Genomic DNA, 21,342 nt, shown 5'->3' with positions numbered 1-21,342 from the left:
GAAGGAAGGTGGTTCTCTAATGACCTTTATTGATGAATTTTTGAAAGAAAAATGGTACCAAAATGAAACCGATTTTCTAAGAACGATGGAACGATTGGGAATCGCTCCTGCTTGTTCGGCAGAAAGGGCTTTTGCAAATTTCCCAAGTGATCCACGTTTTGGAGGATTTAATCAACCTGAGGGTAAATATGACAATGAAAAGACGTTCACTCATTTTAAGCCTAGGATGGGTGTTGCTACAAAAATTCGAGGAAGTAGAACGGATCTGTTTCGTTCTGAGGAACACAAGCGAGTTTATGCTAAACTATTAAAGCGAGGGGTGATGAACCGAAGGTGTGTGGATTTCGATTTTCTCGATTCATTGAACATAAAGTTATGGGAGAAGTTTTCTTTGCTTCAACTTGAATGATTCTGCTCTGAGACAACTGTGGCTTATCTAGAACTTACGGCATATTTCTATTCCAATCTAAGCTTTTTAGATGTGAATAGATTTTCCTTCAATATTAGAGATCAGGATTATGTGGTAGATATGGACACTCTAGCTGATGTGATTGGGGTGGAGAGAGGGATTTTCCAAACAATCAACGTGTCTATTGGTCATGCCACTTTGGAGCTTGTTCGAGATACAATTGCAGAAGGCCGGATTTCGTATTCAAGGATGAGTACCTCAATGTCTTGCTCCATAATATTGTGATTAACTGTCTCAGACCCAAATCCACATCAAAGACGGATGTCTCCAATTCTGAAGCGAAGCTGACGTATGCCATCAACATTGGTTACAAGTTCTCTGCCTGATACCATAATGTTTCACATGTATTAATCAATGGTCAAGGACAAGGGACAACTTCCTTACTCTGCTCTTGTTACTCATCTATTCAAACATCTTAACATTCAGCCACCTAGAATTCTATGTGTTTGAACCAGTGATCCAATGGTGGTAAGAATGAAGATGGTTTCAAAGATGCGTCTAAAGGAGTTAAACAAGGCTATAGAGAAATTTAAGGAGAAGACACCTGTCAAGACTCGACAAGACCCTATGGCTGTAAAAAGAAAAGGGAAGGAGCCCATGACAACTCCATCTAAGAAGAGGGGAGCCCTCATCTCGCATGATGAGGAAGATGAGGATGACATCACTATCTTAGCTCTTGCCTTAAAGAACTTACAGCGTCTTGTTCCTGTGACAAAGACTCGAGAAAACCAAGACAGAGAGGAGACAAAGCAGAGAAGTGAAGAGAGGGAAACGATGAGGAAAGAAGAAGAAGAGCGAAGAGGAGAACAAACAGAAGAAGAAAGTCATGGTGATTCTCCAGCAGAGGAAAAAAGATAAGATCATCATGACATTGAAGAAGAACCAGAGCAAGAAGAATACTTTTCTCCACCTGAAGGCAATGAAATAGGGGGAGCTGCTAATAAAAGAGGTACTCCTTCACTTGTTTTTACCAGTGATGATGTTAGTCGTTCTCCTGTCGATCCAGAGAAAGCATATGCCTCTCATTTTCCTGAAGAAGGTAATGAGGCTTCATCTCCAAGTCTGGGTGTTCGTGTTGAAGTTCCATCATCCAGCAACACTCCACAAACTGATCATGCTGAAGTAAGCACTCAAACTAATAACTCAGCAGACGTTAAAAGGTTGTTTGAACTTATTCTGGAGATCAAAGGTCAGATTTATGCATTGGGATATGAATTTTAGAACATGCAGAATGCTCTTCAAGCCCTTAATCTTCAAGTTCAAGCTACCGCAAAGGGTGAGACTTTAGTGCAGGCGAAGGAGGATTTGAAAGCCTTGGAGGAGACTATCAAGTCTATGGGAGATTTCTAGCTCGTTCGCATTCCTAAGCAACCTTAATTTTATCCAATTCTCTTTTTATTCTCTACTTTTTGCTGCTGACAAAAATGGGGAGAAGTTAGTGCAGATTTGACTACTCTAATTTTGATTTGGCTTGACTTTGATTATTTTTATTTTTTGGACTGTTATCTTTTGTTTGACTGTGATTGGTTTGGACTAGCTTGATCTTTTAATGCTTGCAGTATCTTAAGCGATGATAATTTTGATAAGGATAGTTGATTTTATAGGACTAACTTGTTTTCTATGGATGCATAATTGCTACTATCTTTATCATAATATACTTATCTTTTATGAGATATCTTTGTTTGCTTAAGTGATGTCTTGCAGGTCTAAAGTATCCAAATCTGCAGGAAAGTTTTGTCACCATAAAAAATGGGAAGATTGTTGGAGAAAACTTCTCTATTTGTTTTGAAGTTGACAAAACGTTTCCATTAGTCTAGTCTGAAGACTTGAAGACTTTATAATCAAAGTCTGAAGACCTCCAGACTCAAGATTTAAAGTTTACCCTCATTGATAGTTTCCAGACCGAGGAAGAAAAGTATTATCCTTTCAAGAAGACTTATCCAGATGCAAGTATATCTTTAAGGGTTTGATTCGTACGGTTGAAGAAGATCTCACAGCTGGAGATTGCACCTCGAGATCTATTATTTGTATTGAAATTAATTCGAGTATTTTAGATTTGTTAACTGACGAAATATACTTGAAATGTTCTACTTATGGAAACCTAGATCTTGATTGTATAGGCAAGCAGGATTGGTGGACTATCATCATATTCATTAAATAACTCGAAATCTTCCAAATTGATTCTGTCCAACGGGTTGATTGAAAGAACTCCTTTGGAAGGTGCCAACGGTTATGAAGGCATGGAAGAATATATAAGGAAGACACTCCAGTTATTCGAGTGTGTGAATGATAGAGAAATTCCAAAGTCTGAAGCTCTTTGTTCTTTACTGTTTCAATTGTTGAGCTTAAGTTTGTACTCAAAAGAGAGATTAGATACTTGTGAGACCTTGAGGAAGTGTAGTAGAGTCTCTACACTGTGAAATAGGATGCGATACTGTAAAATCTCTTTTGATTCTTAGTGGAATCCAGCTAGTGGGCTGTCAGTGCGGGAGAGTAGACGTAGGCTTAATCTAAGTCGAACCACTATAAACCTTCTATCTTGATTCTCTATCTCTAAACTCTTTACTTTAAATTGTAGCTCTATATAACTGTTTATAGTTGTTCACAATTTCAGTTTATTATTCTTAGAAGTTAATTTGTTTTGATAAGATTTGCAAAAACTTCTTTGATAACCTATTCACCATCCTCTAAGTGCTCGTACTAGCCTTTTCACTAGTAACCACCAAAGATCAAATCCTTAATTTTTGGTAAAAAGAAAGAAAAAAGAAATGAGCCATTTCACAATTGATGCCTCACATAAACATTTTTATATTTTATAATTTCAAAATTTATTTTCCTATATTATTGCGCACATGCCATTATCCATCAACGTCGATAAAAAACGGCTTGCGTTCGCATTGGAAGATAGGGGTGAGCGATTCCCAGTTCCGGTTCGGTTCCATCTAGAACTTGGAACCTACTCTCAGGTACAAGTTCCTCATTTTTTGGAACTTGGAACCTACCCTGTCACAGGTTTCGGGGTCAGTTCCAAGTTCCAACAGGTTTTTTTTTTTTTTTTTTTCATTTTCAGATTTGAACTATAACGAAGAAGGAAAAAGACAAACCAAAGCTTCTATGTCCATAAATTGCCATAGCCTCAACCACATCTTCCATAAAAGTGCTTCCACGCCTGATGTTCCAATCAACACCGTTGGTTTAATTACCTAAGACAATAAGAAAGCATTAGAATAAGAACCCTAGAAAACAAATAGAGACTTAGAGACCACTCTCAAATGCATCTCAAGTATCATGCCTGGAATTTGAACAATATTAGTGAATTATGTAGTATTAGAACAAGAATATAAGAAGATGAAAAAGATGAAGAAGGTGTTTCGTTGAATTCCAAAATCCTAGTAGATACATACAAAATGTGTAGGGGCTTTTTTGATACAGACAACATATGTAGAAATTGGAGAGTCACAATTTCAATTTGACTAATCACTTTGCCCATAAGGATCCCTCTGCTAACTCATCTACCTTCTGTTAGAAGAAAAATAGACAAAATTTCAGCATTATATCAACTCCATCTCCTCATGGTCTGGCTCACCCAATGCTAAGTCTGGCTTCTTTCAGGTTGTTCTACTTGTAGAAGCTCAATATTTAGTTCAAAGGTGGCTCCTGGCTGGAAAAAGAAAACACAATTACTCTCGGGAATAAATCATATTTACCTTTTAACAACATGTAATGACACTTTCAAGGATGCCAAATGCAGCTGAACTCCAGCTAGCGGGCAAATACACTAAAAACCTCAGTTAGGATTGGAATTGAAATCTTAAAAGACGCAATAAAATTCAAGCAAGCTCTAAGAAATAGGCATTTGGTGGTATGTTCATATCCTAAACACAAAGTTTGTTAATTCCCAATGACATCATTTGATGACCTGCTGATTTGATGGCCATAATAAAGGTACTCATGTCACAACAAAAATGATTGTTAGTCATGATCAAGAATACAAAGACTACCGGTATCTCAGCCATTCCCTTCTGACCATAGCCAGCCTTTGGAGGAACGATCACTGTTCTTTGAAAAAGGACGAAAGTTCAAGAACAATAAGATAGAGAAGATATTACAAGGAAAATACAACAGCACTAGTCAAAGGGTAAGCAATTCAATGACTAAGGGTAAGCAATTCAAGTACTGAATGGCAAACTAGCCATATTGGTGAATATTTACTGCTGTTGGGAACCAAGAGAAAATCACCTTTCCACCCACTTTCATCCCTTCTGTTATCGAGTACATAGCAGGTGGCTGCTTGGGAGCTACCTATGCTGAAAATAATTCATTTGAATTATCTACAAATCCACGCTTGCGTTCCTGTTGACACCTAAATTTTGACGACCTATTTAGTCATTTATCGCATTAAAAATTAGGAATTAATTTTTAACTCCTAAAAAATTATTAATTAATTGCATAGCATATAATTTTAGGTGCATTTATTTGGATCGGTGACGAATGTGTTCGACTCGATGGTTCTGAGCTTCTATTTGGTGAGTTGACAAAAAAATTTGGCCAAGCCCATTATTTCTTTGATGGCTAAAGTTATGCATGCAAAGATTTCATTGGAATGCGCATGATATTTGAGTGGGGGCTGAATCTTTTAGCTATGGGAAAGAAATAAAGGGGAAAAAGGAAAATGAAAGAAGATCTGCAAGTTCGCCTCTTCGTGCAAGGAAAATATATAGATTACAAGAAGTGGGATCGGTCAACATGGGGAATATAATCGAAGACCATCTTTAGGCACCCACGGGCACAAGCAAAAAAAGGAAAGAAGTCAGAGTAAAATATATTTTGAACATTCCTCAGAGGAAAGGAAATTGGACAGGGCAAGATTTAAATCGATTAAGATTATCTCAAAGAAAAAAAGATGCGTAAGAAGCAAAAAAGAAAGCAAGCATAAAAAGCCAAGAAAGTGGACTCTCTTCCGGGGAGAAAGACATAGAGGCCACACAGATAAAAGACACCGGAAGGAGAGAGAGAGCTTCAAAGAATACACGGCAGCCATAATTGAGAGCATTGAAGAGCGAGCTTCACCCCCGTTGGAGGTTCACCACTTTGCAGAAGATGCCAAAAGGAGTCTTCACAGTATGGAGAGACTGACGTAAAAATCCATCAACTTCGCGGTGTCCAGTCCTCGCCCGACGATCCGCAACAGCAGCTTGTTGCACCTATACATGTTCCGCTAGTTGACTCACAATTTAGCTTTGGCAAGTTTTGTTTCTTTGTTTCTTTTGCAGGTTACGTAACTTTCACAATCGCAATCGGCGCCTCCCCGGCTATTCACAAGCCTGTGATTAAGATATCGCCGGCAACGCACGTCCTGGACGCCCAGGGGAGGATATGATGAGGTCTTCAAGAAATTGAGTGGGGTTGAAGACTCAGTCAAACAGAAAGATACCAGATTGCGAGTGAAAAGAATAGTGGGCGCAACACACGTGACCTTGCGAAAGGGGGGAAGAAGACGGTGGATGTTGCTATCTTTTGGTCTTCGTCCACACTCGACGAAAGAAGACAGCAAAAGTTGTGGTTTGTGTGGCCTCGCTTAATGCAAGTAAAAAGGGAAAAAATATAGAAAAAGCATATTGCGAAGCCTTGATGCCAATACCTGCAGATTGAACAAACAAGCCCGCAAGCCCCTTAGCAAAAACCAGCAAATTATTTTTACTTTGTTTCTCAGCGTACTTCAATTCAGAGAGTTCTTTATCGCTCTTCTTTGTGCAGGTATTTTCAGTGATTGTCCATGCACCAAGGAGCCCCAATAATCCCAAAGGTCTTCTGCGTTCGTTGTCGCCCAAGTCTGCCCGCTGTCGCTTGTCCTTGCTGGCATCACCCTCAACGGTCGTGTCGCGAGTTTTGCCGGCTACCGACTAGCTCAAGCCGAGAAGTCCACACCAACATGAGCAACTGCTGCTGGGAGCCAATCACCCACCGCCATTCCCAATTGCAACCCCGATCGCGTTAGGCCTGAATTCGGAAATTATCTTCAAATTTTGGTAAGATACTCGTGCCTAATTTATTCGCCGCCTAATATACGTCTTTTAGATTATAACATGTACATTTATAAGTGATAGACGTATTTCTTGATTAAGGTTATTTGCCTAATTCGCAACCGCACGCCGATTTTTTATTCCATCTATAAGGCTTTATATGAAATAATTAATCAAGCGGGAATAAAATTGATATCTTGATCTTTAAGGCTTAAGATCAATTTATCTATTTTATTAGCGAGATATTATCCCTTGATCTGAACAATGTATGATACCTTTGGTGATTGCGAATGATTTGGTGTTTTATCATTTAATTGCTTTATTTATCCCAAAATACAAAAAAATTTGCATTTGCATATCATGCAGATTAGAATTGATTTCCTAGATAGAATCGCATGATAGAGTAGTTAGATTCTTTTCTAATTATATTAAAATGCATGTTTAGATGATATCTAGATTAGATAATATCTTTGAATTAAATTGCATGTCGAGATAAAATTCTAAGTTAAGATAGGATTCAGATTAGTCTATTTCCTAACTTAAAATAGATAATATCTCACTTTAGTTAGATTTTTATTGTTAGTTATTTTTAATTATGAATTTTTATAAAAAAAATAAATAGAAAAAATCATGCGCATGTCCTATAGAATTAGGTTCATGAAATGCATGTCATTTAGTGATTATTGCTAGGTCCATTTAATTTGAAAATTTCCTACTATTAGATTAGGTCATTTAATAAACGTTGCGTGACATATAATTCACATGTTAAGTTGCATGTTGCATGTCATTGTAGTTAAAAATTTTGTACGTCATTGCATTGCATATTGCATGACTTTCATTAATTAAGTGAAAACAAAAAATGCGTGTTAATTAGAAACCATATTTTAGATTGTTGATGTGGATTCTGATCTAACAACGCAGATGCTTTCGTTGCTATGAGGTAAGTCATGCAATTTATTTATTGCTTTCTTGGGTGTTAAATTGGTGGTTTGCGGACTCGCATGATCACCTCACATGTTAAGGAAAATGATTTAAAATCAATTTAAACTGATTGCCAAACATTTTTGAAAATAAAAGAATGGTACCGAAAGGGTATTAGAGAAATCTAGTGTAACTAAGTCCCCGTACCCATGGTCTCTAGTTTGTAGGAGTAAAGTAAAACTCCTACTACTTTATTTAGTTTCTAATCGACCCACCAAAAATAAATTAGTGGCAACTTCTAGATAAAATCCATTTGCATGTTAAAAACTTAAACCTAAGTCGCGAATTGGTATGGGCTTGGGAGAGCCCGAGTTAAGTCTAGGCTTAACAATCCATTAGCCAAACTCTAGGTGGTTCACCCCGAAAAATTTGGTCGCGACAGTTCCTTTCCGGAAGAGATCCTACCTTGAATTCATATGGCTAATAATGCCAAGTAAGCTTGCACATTAGCAAAGCATTTGTCCAGATAAGGCACAAGTCAGAAATGAGGGAAATTCTTTGTAACAAAAAACAAAATGAAATGAAAAAAGAAAATCCAAAGTATAAGACCTGAGCAATTATGTGATTTCTAGCTAAAAGCTTAGATTCTCGACTTGATACAGCCGTAGTACCATGATAAATACAGTCAAAATGCACATGTAACTGAGGATTGAACACAAAATGTTACCAGTTCATATATTGCTCAAGGAAATATAAATAGAAAACCAACATCAACAAACCTGGACTGTCAATCCTTTTGTAGCTACTAAACCCTTTCCCTCAATGATATCATAGTATTTCACTCCATCAGCTGTTGCAAGTATTGGAATTGCTTATTAAAACAGAATAGACAGGATGCTAAAATGCGACTTCCTCTCATGAAACACAAGAGAACACTTTTTCCCCAAAGATCTGGCAGCTTAGATTTCAATTATTTTTTGCTTTGTATGGTGAATAGGAATTACGTTTAAGCGGTGAGGCAAGCGAGGGATGACAGCATCCAATGGTAGTGTCGAGGGATGTACGGCAATGGAGAGCACGTGGCGTCGGCAGCGCGACAGCAACGAAGGCACGAGTCTCACAGCACCAATGGTGGCACCAACGGCATGGCAAAGACAATGGTGGTCGCGGCTCAACCCATGGCCAAGGAGGGAAGAGCTCGGTTCGGGCAAAGGTGGTGGCGGTTCGAAGCAATGACGGCCCCTGCACGGCCGGCGAGCGGCAGCAAGAGGTGGTGATGGTGGCTTAGGGATGGCGGCGGTGGCTCACAGCGGCACGAACGGCGCGACAGCTCGTCGGGCTCAACGGTGAGACGGCTCGTCGGACGAGCGGTGGGTGGGGGGTTCGGTGGCCAAGAGGTAGTGGTGAGTGGGGCATGGGGCGGCGATGTGGTGGTGGGTGAAGCAAAGTAGCCAGCAAGAGGAAGGAAGAAGAAGAACAAGAACAAGAGAAGAAGAGGGGGTTTCGGCCAAGAGAGGTGGAAAGAGGAGAGAGAGAGACAAAAGAAAAAGTGGGGGTGTTGGGGTTTCATAAATCATGTATAGGTAAAATTAACAAAAAAAAAATGCAGCGGAAACAAAGATAATATATTTTATACATAATTCTCCGAAGGCGTTGTTCATGCGTTTTAATAAAAAATAGGAAATATATAAAAAAAAAAGAGTTAAACAAATTACCTCTCGAAGCACGCTTTAAACAAATTGGTTTGGATGTTCTACAGTTCGAGCCCCACAAACGTTGGACCTCTAGTTCAGACACACCAACAATGGACGTTGAATGTAAGAGAGAACTTTCAAATAATCACCACTATGATCATGATAGCAATCTCGTGGAGACAATCTGTCGTATCATTGATGTATTATAGTCACGGCCGGAATGAGAGAGCACTCTTCTTTCTCGCATCTCGAAAAAAAAAAAAAAAAAAAAAAAAAAAAACAACAAGAACACGCACACTTTCTCTCTATTTTCAGCAACACTTCGTTATATCCCAAAAAGCATTTTAAAAATATATAAACTTAAATCAGCAACGGTTGCTGATCATCCTCGCTCATGCACGACTTCGTGCATGATGGTCACGGTTGCTAACCATCCAAGTTTCATGCATGTGCTTCGTGCACATGCATGAAGCTTTAAATATATATATTTTTATTAGTTATTAAAAGGCATTAATTAATTAATTAAACGAATAAATGATTAATTAATCAATCCCCTTTAAAAATAAAAAGAAAATCTTTATATGTACATTTGGGAATACATTAACATATATTTACATTTTGCATGTATGTGCATCATATACAAATAGGCTTGTAACTATAATACAAATTAAATTAAATTTCATTTAATTTAATTTCAAGTTGACACAATTCGATTGCAGTAGTTGCAAACACATTTGCAACATTATCTATCTCTTATTCCACGTTATCATAATTGTTTATGGTATGTGGCATCCCTAGGTTCATCACTAAACTGGTAGTAAGACTTGTACTAACATATTAGTACTCCCAAAAAATTAATTGTCCCGATTAATGTTTAGGTCCTACAAGCCATGATTGACATCTAGCAATATGTCATGGCTACCTAGATAGTGTGAATGTTTTAAGAACATAATGAACCTGTCAACTTTGGCCAGTGTAATTTAATCCCTCTGTCTTACTATGTCCCGATCAAACAAATACCATGGAATATTTGTCAAGTCACCAATTCGATTATATGCAAAAATCTAATTGACATACATTTTATTTGAGACATAAACAATTTATTTTCGGTTACAAGCCCGGCCGAAGATTTTAATGCAGTGTCATAATTAGATTACATAGGACATCATTATTATACCTTGCATGAAACAAGGAGACAGATTCCCTATTGCACACATGTGCAACTTCGTATAAGAACAAATTATGACCATAAGGTATAAAGACGGATTAACGACCCGACATTACGTGCACCTGCCCAACACACAAATTAACACTATGCCTCAAGTCTAAGGATTATTTACACAAGATCAAAGCATGAACAATTAGACATTAACCATGCTAAAAGCGTTCATGTTGTTAATTGTTTCATATGCGTCACGTTTAGTGAACTTGTCTAATACAAACACATATGTTCTAACTCAGGCATCATAATACCTAATGACATGCGACTCATCATTCCCTTAAGTATCAAATACTTAATAGCGAAGTTAAGAACACACTAGTCTCAACAAGATTATAAATATCCACTCAATAATCCATTGACCAGGAACAGTTTAAAGATTCAGCCTAACTATGAACCCGTTACATATATTTTTGACGTCTCAAGAATAGGTCTAGTTGCAACTGATCTTATGGAATCATTCATAAATATAAAATAATTGGACAAATGAATGAATACATCATTGCTATTAATTAAATAATAATAATGATAGTTTAACCGAAATCCCTAATATGTAACTATTATATAGTAGTTTTAAGGCATACATCCAACAATCTCCCACTTGCACTAAAGCCAACTTGTCTGGTACCTCAAACCCATTTTGTCAATATGCTTTTCAAAAGAAGACTGAGGTAAGGGCTTAGTGAAGGGATCTGCCACGTTTTCCGCCGAGGCAATTTTCTGCAACGCGATATCACCTCTCCCAACAATTTTCTGGTGAGACCTTGGTTCCTTAGCTTGAGCTATCGCCCCGTTGTTATCACAAAACAATGTAATCAATTGCTCAATTGAAGGAACAACTCCAAGTTCAGAAATAAACTTCTTCATCCAAGCAGCTTCTTTGTTGCTTCAGAAGCGGCTACATACTCTACCTCAGTGGTGGAATCGGCAGTTATGCTTTGTTTGGAACTTTTCCAACTAAATGCACCACCATTGAATGTAAAGACAAACCCAAACGTGGACTTATAGTCATTAGGATCCGATTGAAAATCGGAATCTGTATAAGCTATAACTTTAAATTCTCCTTCTCCATATATCAAGAATAAATATTTAGTTCTTCGCACATACTTAAGAATATTCTTAACTACTATCTAGTCTTCTAGATCAGACTGATATCTGCTAGTAATACTTATAGCATGTGCAGTATTAGGTCTAGTACATAGCATAGCATACATTATGCTTCCAATAGCATATGTATATGGTATCTTTGTCATCCACTCTCTTTCTTCAAGAGTGTTGGGACACATCTCCTTAGAAAGACGGATCCCTTGCCTAAAATGCAACAATCCTCTCTTGGAACATTGCATGTTAAAACGTGTTAACACTTTGTCTATGTACGTAGACTGTGAGAGGTCAATCAATCATCTTGATCTATCTCTATAGATCTTGATACCTAAAATGTAGGTTGCCTCTCTTAAATCTTTCATGGAGAAATTCTGTGACAAGAATAGTTTTATCAATGATATCATTGGTACATCATTTCCAATCAGTAGTATATCATCGACATACAAAACTAGAAATGCAGTTGCACTCCCACTGATCTTCTTATGTACACAAGGTTCATCCAGATTTTTGATGAAGCCAAATGAATTGACTACCTCATCAAAATGGATATTCCAACTTCTGGAGGCATGTTTGAGTCCATAAATGGATTTCTTAAGCTTACACACTTCAATTTTTCACTATTGGATTCAAAACCCCGTGGCTATTCTATATAGATGTCCTCATCAAGAAAACCATTTTGAAAAGCCGTTTTGACATCCATATGGAATATCTCATAATCTAGGTGTGCGACTATAACCAACATAATCCGAATGGATTTTAGCATGGCCACAGTGAGAAAGTTTCATCATAATCAATTCTTTCTTTCTGACGATATCCTTTCGCCACCAGCCGTGCTTTAACAGTTCTAATTTGACCTTTAGCATTCATCTTCCTCTTGAATATCCATTTAGAGCCAATTGCTATAATACCATCAGGCAGGTCAATTATGGTCCAAACTTCATTGGAATACATTGAATCCATTTCAGATTTCATGGCTTCTAGCCATTTACCAGAATCGATGTCCGACATTGCCTCCTCATAGGTTTTAGGATCACCAAGTTGATCACTATCATTCACAATGAATAATGGTTCAATATGATCAACCGAGTATCTATAACGAGCAGGTGAGCGAGACGTTCTGTCACGCCCGAATCCTCAGGCATGCACTCATCCCTCACTTGGTCGATTAAATTCGCGACGTCTTAGGATGCATCGCCAACCCTTTCATTTTAATACGCATGCAGAAGCATATAAATAATTCCCAAACAATAAAACAATGTGATAAGAAAGTATGACTAAAAACTCAGAACCTAAAAATCACAACCATACATATATACATTGCAAACCATAATGCAAAATATATACAAGGTGAACTACCAAGCTAGGTCCAAATCAAACAAGTTCAAAAGACAAAGTCTGCAAACAGGCGTGGGGGTTTTCATCTACTCCGGGTCATCATCCTCCTCAACGATCTTTTCTTCTTCGCTCTAGCTGGAGCCCATGGCTGAGTACACCGGAGAGTTAGAATCACCTTCGAGCTTGGGATCCTTCGCATCTACCATCGATCCACCCTTAGAATCTGCTGTCCCCTTTCCGAACGCAACCTCCATCACATACAGAGGCATATCAGATTCCGGTACGGGGCCCTCCTTCGGCCATCATGATAATGGTGATACCATACCCAATATTGATGGGGCACCTTTTTGGGTTCACCCACATCAACCCAGACTGTGGACTTTAATCAGCACATATTCTAACCCTTCAGGATGCCCATGTATTGGAATGTGATAACATATTTCCGTGAACTTCTTTGACTGACCAAAATGCTCGGGAGGAGCTGGAGGTGCTGCAATCTATGGACTTGAAATATTATCCCACAATGGGGTGTGACGACGTTTCAGCAAGTTCAACCCCCAGGACCCAATTAGGAAGCAAATACGCCCTAAGGGTTGAGTTCAACCCCCTAGGACCCGATTGGTCGGCTGCAGCCAAAATACCATAATTTCTTTTTCATAAATCCCACCATTTTATATGATTCACCAAAATATTGTTGGCATTGTAAACCGATGCTCGGTTATTTTTAATTAATTACCAAAATTAATTAATTTAGGAATAAAATCCTAAAATACAATTCATGCACAATAAGCACAAATTAAAGCTCAATTAAATAAATAGATTACAACACAATAATCAACATAAAATTCCGATCACCGGCTATCCCGATCTAATTTTTGGAAATTAATTAATTAATTACTTAATTAATTACGGATATCAATTATTAAATACCAAAAATGCATTTTAAGCCCGGAAAAGCCTAATTGAAAGCCGAGATGGACCCGGAAAATTTTCGAATCACTCTAGATAAATACTAGAGTTTGTCTAGATCCTAATTGCACTAACTATCCACCTGACATGCATCGGTAAATAATTAAATTAACTAATCTAATCTAAATATCCACATAAACCATGCTTAACCTAAACTAATCAACCCTTAAGCGTCATTAACCTACTAAGCAAGGATTAGTGAGTTAAACTCACTTGTTCGGCGATCCGATTAGTACAAAATCGACGGGGACGCAATGGGGCTCGATTCTCTCCAAAGCGTGCCTAGCTTTCGGGATCCGGAACGACCTCAAAACGGGCCCGAGGTGCTACTAGAAACCCACTCTTTCTAGTTCTGTTCTGGGCTAAAACAGAGGAAAACAAGCTCTATTTGAGGCAACAACAGGTTAAGGAAGGTTGAGGGAATTAAACTAGGCCTAGGTGGGCTTGCTTGGCGGTCAGAGGTGGGCTGGATGGCTCTTGCCGAGGCACACGGTGCTGGGCGGTGCACAAGCGGCACGCGGGGACGGCGAGCTGGGCACGACAAAGTGAAGACACCGGTGGCGGCGTGCGAGGACGGCAAACGGCGTGCAACGAGGGTCTGGCGACAATAGGCTAGCTTCAGCTTCTCCTCTGGATTTTATGGTCTTCGCACAACACAATGGAGAGGGAAATCGGGATGGTCGGCGGTGTTGAGGAGGGAAGAGGGGATAAGAGGGCAAGGGGGCCACCACTTGGTCCAACCTCATCACCTTGGTCCCCTTGACCATCCACCTCCACTAGATGCATCCCTAGGATGAAAATCAGCCACCAAGGCTCCTCTTTGCACTCTTGAAATGGTCCAAAAGTCATAGGTGGTGGAGGGATACGAATTTTACAATGATTCCTCTCCAATTGGACAATTATTCCTCCTTAAATCAATCCAATTTGGCCTCTCAAAAATCAACAAACACCTCATTGATCTAATTGGTATTTTTTTTCTCACCAATTCACTCCACTTGCCTCCCCAATTCACGATCAAAAACGATCCCTAACATTCTATGACGACTTTTTCCCAAAAATCTTAGTTTGCAGAAAAATCTTCGAGAGGCGAGTCGACGTTCCTAAAATGACTCGTGACATAACATAACTTTCAATTTCTGAAATCGAATTCAAATTCGCAGTTAATTTCAATTCGACGCGATTTTAGCTGACCTAGGCTACCAGGTAGCTTTCAGAAATTTTAGTGCAAATGACCTGTACTCGATTTTCTTCGAGCCATAATGAACCAACTCGACATATTGGCAACTCTCGGTTGTCGTGAAAATCTTGAGGATTCAAATACGGACACAGGCTACCAAAAAGATAGAAAAACCAATCTAGTGCCGACCGACGAGAACTTTTCAATTTAGTGGAGTCACTCAGGATTAGCTACACATCTCAATCGAACCGACCTATCTCTGATCTCTGATCGATTTTAAACTGTGCCGTAATGGCCTCTAAAGATGAGCACAATCGATTAGCCGTATATTGCCTTAAAAATCCTTAATGGCTTCCCAGATAATCTAGTTAACTCAAGAGTGATCAGCTCTAAGAACAACCTTATAGGCGCGTCAATGAAATGCCCGATTAATTTAATTGAAAGTAGAATCGAAAAATCCAAGATGTCACAACTCTTCCCCTCTTATAAAATTTCCGTCCTCGAAATTTAAACCATTACAATACTTAAGCAAAAAGGTGGGGGTACAACTGTCTCATCAACTCTTCAGTCTCCCACGTCGCTCCTTCAGTACCATGGTGTTACCATACCACTTTGACCAACGAGATGGTCTTTGTACGCAGAACTTGTTCCTTCCTGTCCACGATCTGAACCGAACTTTCAACATATGACACTCGGTCATCCACGTCCAATTCTTCAAAATTAAGCACATGGGCCGAGTCAGGCCCGTACTTCCTTAACATCGACACATGAAAGACGTCGTGCACTTGCGCTAGTCTTGGCGGCAACGCAAGACGATACACTAGGGTCTCGATTCTCTCTAGAATTTCAAATGGACCTACGTAACTCGGAGTCAATTTGCCTTTCTTACCAAAGTGCGAAGTTCCCCTCATTGGTGACACCTTTAGAAAAATGTGATCACCAACTTGGAATTCCAATGATCTCCGGCGCTTATCTGCGTAACTTTTCTGTCTACTCTGAGCAGTCTTTAATCTACCTTTGATCATTGTAATGGCATCCATTGACTGCTGGACCAACTCTGGGCCTATAATCTTCCTTTCCCCAACTTCATCCCAACACATCGGTGTCCTGCACACTCTGCCATACAACGCTTCAAAAGGAGCCATCTAAATGCTCTATTGATAATTATTATTGTAGGCAAATTCCACCAAGTGTAGCTATTCTTCCCAACTTCCTTTGAAATCTAGTACACAAGCTCTCAGCATGTCATCGAGGGTCTGAATTGTCCTCTCAGACTAGCCATCCGTCTGAGGATGATATGCCATAATGTACTGCAACTTGGTACCTAAGGCACTCTGTAAGCTCTTCCAAAAGGTGGCAGTAAACCTCGGGTCTTGATATGAAGTTATCATAACTGACACTCCATGCAAACGAACTACTTGATGCACATACAGATCTGCATTTCTATCAAAATTGAGGTCCTTTCAAACTGCAATGAGGTGAGCCGACTTTGTCAATCTGTCGACTATTACCCAAATCAAATCATTACCCCTTTGACTCCTCGATAGGCCAGTCACAAAATCCATCGTGATATGCTCTCATTTTCACTCTAGGATCTCAAGAAGTTGTAAGAGTCCTCCTGGCCTACAATGCTGAACTTTGACCTGCTAACATGTCAAACACTTGGCGACGTGCTTGGCAATGTCCACCTTTATACCTGACCACCAATAGTGTTGACACAGATTCTGATACATCTTGGTACTACCAGGATGAATATTGTAACTATTACGATGTGCTTCTGACAAGATATCCTCTCTAAGCTCCATATCATCATGTACAACCAAACGTCCTCGGAACCTCAGTGTTCCTTCATTAGAAATTTGAAAGTTAGCCTTTCTTTTCTCAGTGTCCTCTTGTAGAATTTTCTACACATCTAGGTTTGTTGGTTGGAGTAGCTTGATTCTGATCTAAACATCCGGTTCAATTCTGAGGGTGGTCATAATACTCAAAAGATGGCCTACCTCAAACCTGAATACCGAATCTCGAGCTCTCTCGATTAGGTTCCACTTCTTAATCAATATATGAGCAACTGAAGAATTTCGATTCAAAGCATCAGCGACCTTATTCGCCTTTCCCGAGTGATATAAGATATCACAGTCGTAGTCCTTCAGCAATTCCATTAATCGGCGTTGTCTAATGTTCAACTCCTTCTAAGAGAACAGGTACTTGAGGCTTTGATGGTCCATGAAGATCTGAAACATTTCTCCACACAAATAATGTCTCTAAATCTTCAAGGTAAAAATGATGGCAGTGAGTTCTAAGTCATGCGTCGGATAATTTTGTTCATGAGGTCTCAGGCGACGGGAGGCGTATGCAACAACTCGCCATGTTGCATCAGCACGTAACCCAATCCTCCGAATAACGCATCACTTTGTAGATCTCGAATCCTCCAAGACCATATGGAATGGTCGGCACAATTGCGATAGTCAGCTTTTGCTTGACTCTTGAAAACTACACTCGCACTTGTGTCTGTCCACACAAATTTCTCTTCTTTCTTGGGAGTCTTGTCAATGGCAACGCTAATGATGAGAACCCTTCCACAAACCGTTTGTAATAACTTGCCAAACCCATAAAACTTTAGATTTCTGTCATCCTTGTAGTCGGTCTTGGCCAATTGATCACGCTTTAATCTTGCTCGGGTCCATAGAGATTCCTTCGCTTGAAATCACATGCCCTAAGAAAGTAACATGAGTCAACCAAAACTCACACTTGCTAAACTTGGTTTACAATTAATGGACTCTTAATGTTTGCAGCACTAATCTCATATGACTCTTATGCTCTTCATCACTCTTCGAATACACCAGAATATCATTGATGAACACGATCACAAATTGATCTAGGTATTCCTTAAATACTCGATTCATCAAATCCATGAAGGCAGTTGGAGCATTCGTCAACCCGAATGGCATCACAGTGAACTTGTAATGACCATACCGAGTACAAAATGCTAACTTTGGAATGTCCTCCTTCCTGATTCTCAGCTGATGATATCATGTCCTCAAGTCAATTTTCAAAAATATCGACGCTCCTTGCAACTGATCAAACAAATCATCGATCATCGGGAGTGGATACTTGTTCTTGATCGTTACCTGATTAAGTTGTCGATAGTCGATGCACAGGTGCAACGAACCATCTTTCTTCTTTACAAATAGAATTAGTGCTCCCTAAGGTGATGCACTAGGACGAATGAATCCCTTATCCAATAACTCTTGCATTTGCACCTTCAGTTCCTTCAACTCAAATAACGACATTCAATAAGGAGGCTTAGAGATTGGCTTTGTCCCGGGTGCTAGCTCGATTATGAACTCAATTTCTCTTTCTGGCGATAGTCCTAGCAATTCCTTTGGAAAGACATCTGGAAATTCATGCACCACAGCAATGTCTTCCATCCTCAGCTCCTTAACTGTCGTATCCACGACATAGTTGCTAGGTACCCTTGACAACCCTCGTCTAATAAACAAGGTTCCTTTGGTGACGGGATCAAGATAATCAAGGGTCCTCCTCGACTTCCGACAAACTCAAAGCTCTCACCCTCTAACGAGTCAAATTGAATCGCCTTGCAATAGCAGTCCATTTTAGCTTGTTGCTTGGTGAGCCAGTCCATGCCAATTATCAAATCAAATTCATATATAACTAGAACTAACAAGTCTATTTTCCCCACTCACTCACCAATCACTAACTTGCAACCAGAACAACTCAAAGCAGATATAACTTTATCCTTCAATGGTGTAGATATGCTAACTGCCGACTCCAATAACTTAGGACTTACTCTTATCAACTTAACATATTGTTCGATGATAAAGGAATGGGTTGCTCCTAGGTCGAATAAAGCGTAAGTAGGATAGTTGTTCAACGAAACCATACCCGTGATCACATCAGGTGCAGCCTCTGCCTGACCTTGTGTGATGGCATACACCGTGCCCTGAACTGGTGGTCTCAGCTGTCCTTGTGGCACAATCTGAGGCACATATCCTCTAATCTGACTCATAGGTGGCGGCGATAGCAACTGTAGTTGTCCTCTTGGTTGGTTAGGACAATCTCTAATCATATGACCCTGTTGGCCACATCCAAAGCAAACAACCGGTCTGCAAGAACACGGGGCCAAACCATGTCACCTTCCACAGAAGCGACACAGGCCATTCTGACTCGGCCCTGATTTTCCCACTTCACCCTTCTTGTTGGGCAGGGCTTGGAATCTACCTCCAGCCATTTCCCATGGCGAATTCCTTCTCAGTGCGAAACAAACCTCGATCTAAACGAGGTGACTTACTTGCTCAGGCTCCTTTCAAGCAGCTGTGCTCGGCAATAGATTTCTCGATAATCGATCAAGTCGAACGGCACCAACGGCTACTTCAATTCTTATCGAAGGCCATTCTTGAACCTTCGAGCCTTCTCTTCCAAATCTTCAATCAGCCTCAAAGCATACTAAGATAACTCCGCGAACTTGACCCCATATTAGTCAATAGTCATTGTCCCCTAACGGAGATGCTAAAACTCTTATATTTTCTACTCCCTAACGTTCCTCGAGAAGCACTGCTCATTGAACGCTCTGTGGAATGCATCCCACAGCGAGACCACTCCTTCTGGAAATACCGTATCTCTAGTGGCTCTCCACCAGGTATTGGCATTACCCTGCAACTAATAGACTGCCAGGGTCACTTTCTTTACCTCAGTGCACATCATGAGTGTAAAGGCTTTTTCCAAATCCTGGATCCATAGATACGCGGCCTCGGGGTCTCCATTACCCGTTAGCCTTGGCGGGTTCAGCTTTAAGAACTGCTCCACCAACTTGTGGATCAGCCTCTCTCTCTACACCACAACATTCTCAAGTTGAGCTTCAACAAGTGCAACAACAGGTGCAGCAGCAGGTACGGCCTCAGTGGCGACGGCAATGGCAGCTGTAACAGTGGCGGTAGCAACAGCGGCCTGATTCTTGTCTGTTATCCTAACACGTCTCTCATGGCCTCTAGCACTTGCATAATCCCCTCGATTCTAGGATCACCGGGGGCTACTACCCCGGCACCAACGGGAGGTGGCACCACTCCACTAGCACTAGCCTACGCTGGCACTTTACCTCTGCCATCTCGCGTACCAAACCCGGTCGGCGTCCTACCCTGAGTCATGGCCTTAACAGTCCTCTTATTAGGAGTTCACTGCTCTTGATCACTAATGGCTTAGCTTTATCTACTAAAGTCTGCTTCTAATTCCACACCGAATTAGAAACAGAGTGATCTAAACCACAAGCCATTCTACCAATCAACTACCACAGACATGCACCAGCATTACTTTAAGGGGTTATTCCTACTACTATCCCATGAACCATTGCACATTATCACTCCAATCCTTAACCATTGCTCTAATACCACTTAAACGAGGATGTCATGCCCCGATCATCGAGCACGCACCCATCCCTCACCTGGTCAATTAAATTAGCAACGTGCCATGACACATCATCGACCCTTTCATTTTAATGAGCATGCAGAAACATATAAATAATCCCCAGATAATGAAACAATAGGATAGGAAAGTATGACTAAAAACTCGAAACTTAAAAATCACAACCACACATATATACATTGCAAACCATAGTGCAAAATATATACAAGATGAACTACCAAGCCAAGTCTCAATCAAACAAGTTTAGAAGACAAAGTCTGCAAACAGTGGTGGGGGTTTTCATCTACTCTGAGTCGTCATCCTCCTTGACGATCTCTCCTTCTTCTTCGCTCCAGCTGGAGCCCACGGCTGCGTACACCAAAGAGTCAGAATCACCTTCAAGCTTGGGATCCTTCGCATCTACCACCAATCCACCCTTAGGATCCGATGTCCCATTTTCGAATGCAACCTCCATCACATACAGAGGTATATCATATTCCATAACAGGGCCCTCCCTTCGGCTATCATGATAATGGCGATACCACGCCCAGAATTGATGGGGCACCTTACATCAACCCATATTGTGGACTTTATCAGCACATATTCCAACCCTTCAGGGTGCTCGTGTATCGGAATGTGATAACCTATTTCTATGAACTTCTTCGGTTGACCAAAATGCTCGAGAGGAGCTGGAGGTGTTGCCATTTATGGACCTGAAATGTTATCCCACAACGGGGTGAGACAATGTCTCAGCAAGTTCCACCCCTTAAGACCTAATTAGGAAGCAAATACACCCTAAGGGCTACCTAAGCACAACACGGGTCAGAGGACTTACCTTGGCCTCAGTCTCTTCCAACAAGCCAATATCTTGAAACTCAACCAATCATGTCAATTCACCAAATCAAATCGAACCATCGATCAATCAACTTAATCGATTACATGTCACCACGACCTTCCCCTGGTCGGTACATTCAATACTATCTATAAAGTCCTATTAAATCAGGACTGCTCACCCA

At 40.2% G+C, this 21,342-nt stretch overlaps 1 pseudogene; it reads right to left on the bottom strand.

The window, feature by feature from the left end:
* Positions 1 to 4,061: 4,061 nt before the first annotated feature.
* Positions 4,062 to 20,033, bottom strand: LOC120292502 (annotated as a pseudogene).
* Between the last annotated feature and the right edge of the window lie 1,309 nt (positions 20,034 to 21,342).

Source organism: Eucalyptus grandis, chromosome 4 (assembly GCF_016545825.1).
Source record: "Eucalyptus grandis isolate ANBG69807.140 chromosome 4, ASM1654582v1, whole genome shotgun sequence".
In the NCBI taxonomy this organism is placed as follows: domain Eukaryota; kingdom Viridiplantae; phylum Streptophyta; class Magnoliopsida; order Myrtales; family Myrtaceae; genus Eucalyptus; species Eucalyptus grandis.
Note: the sequence above shows the minus strand (reverse complement) of the source record. Positions and strands in the feature narration are given on the sequence as shown.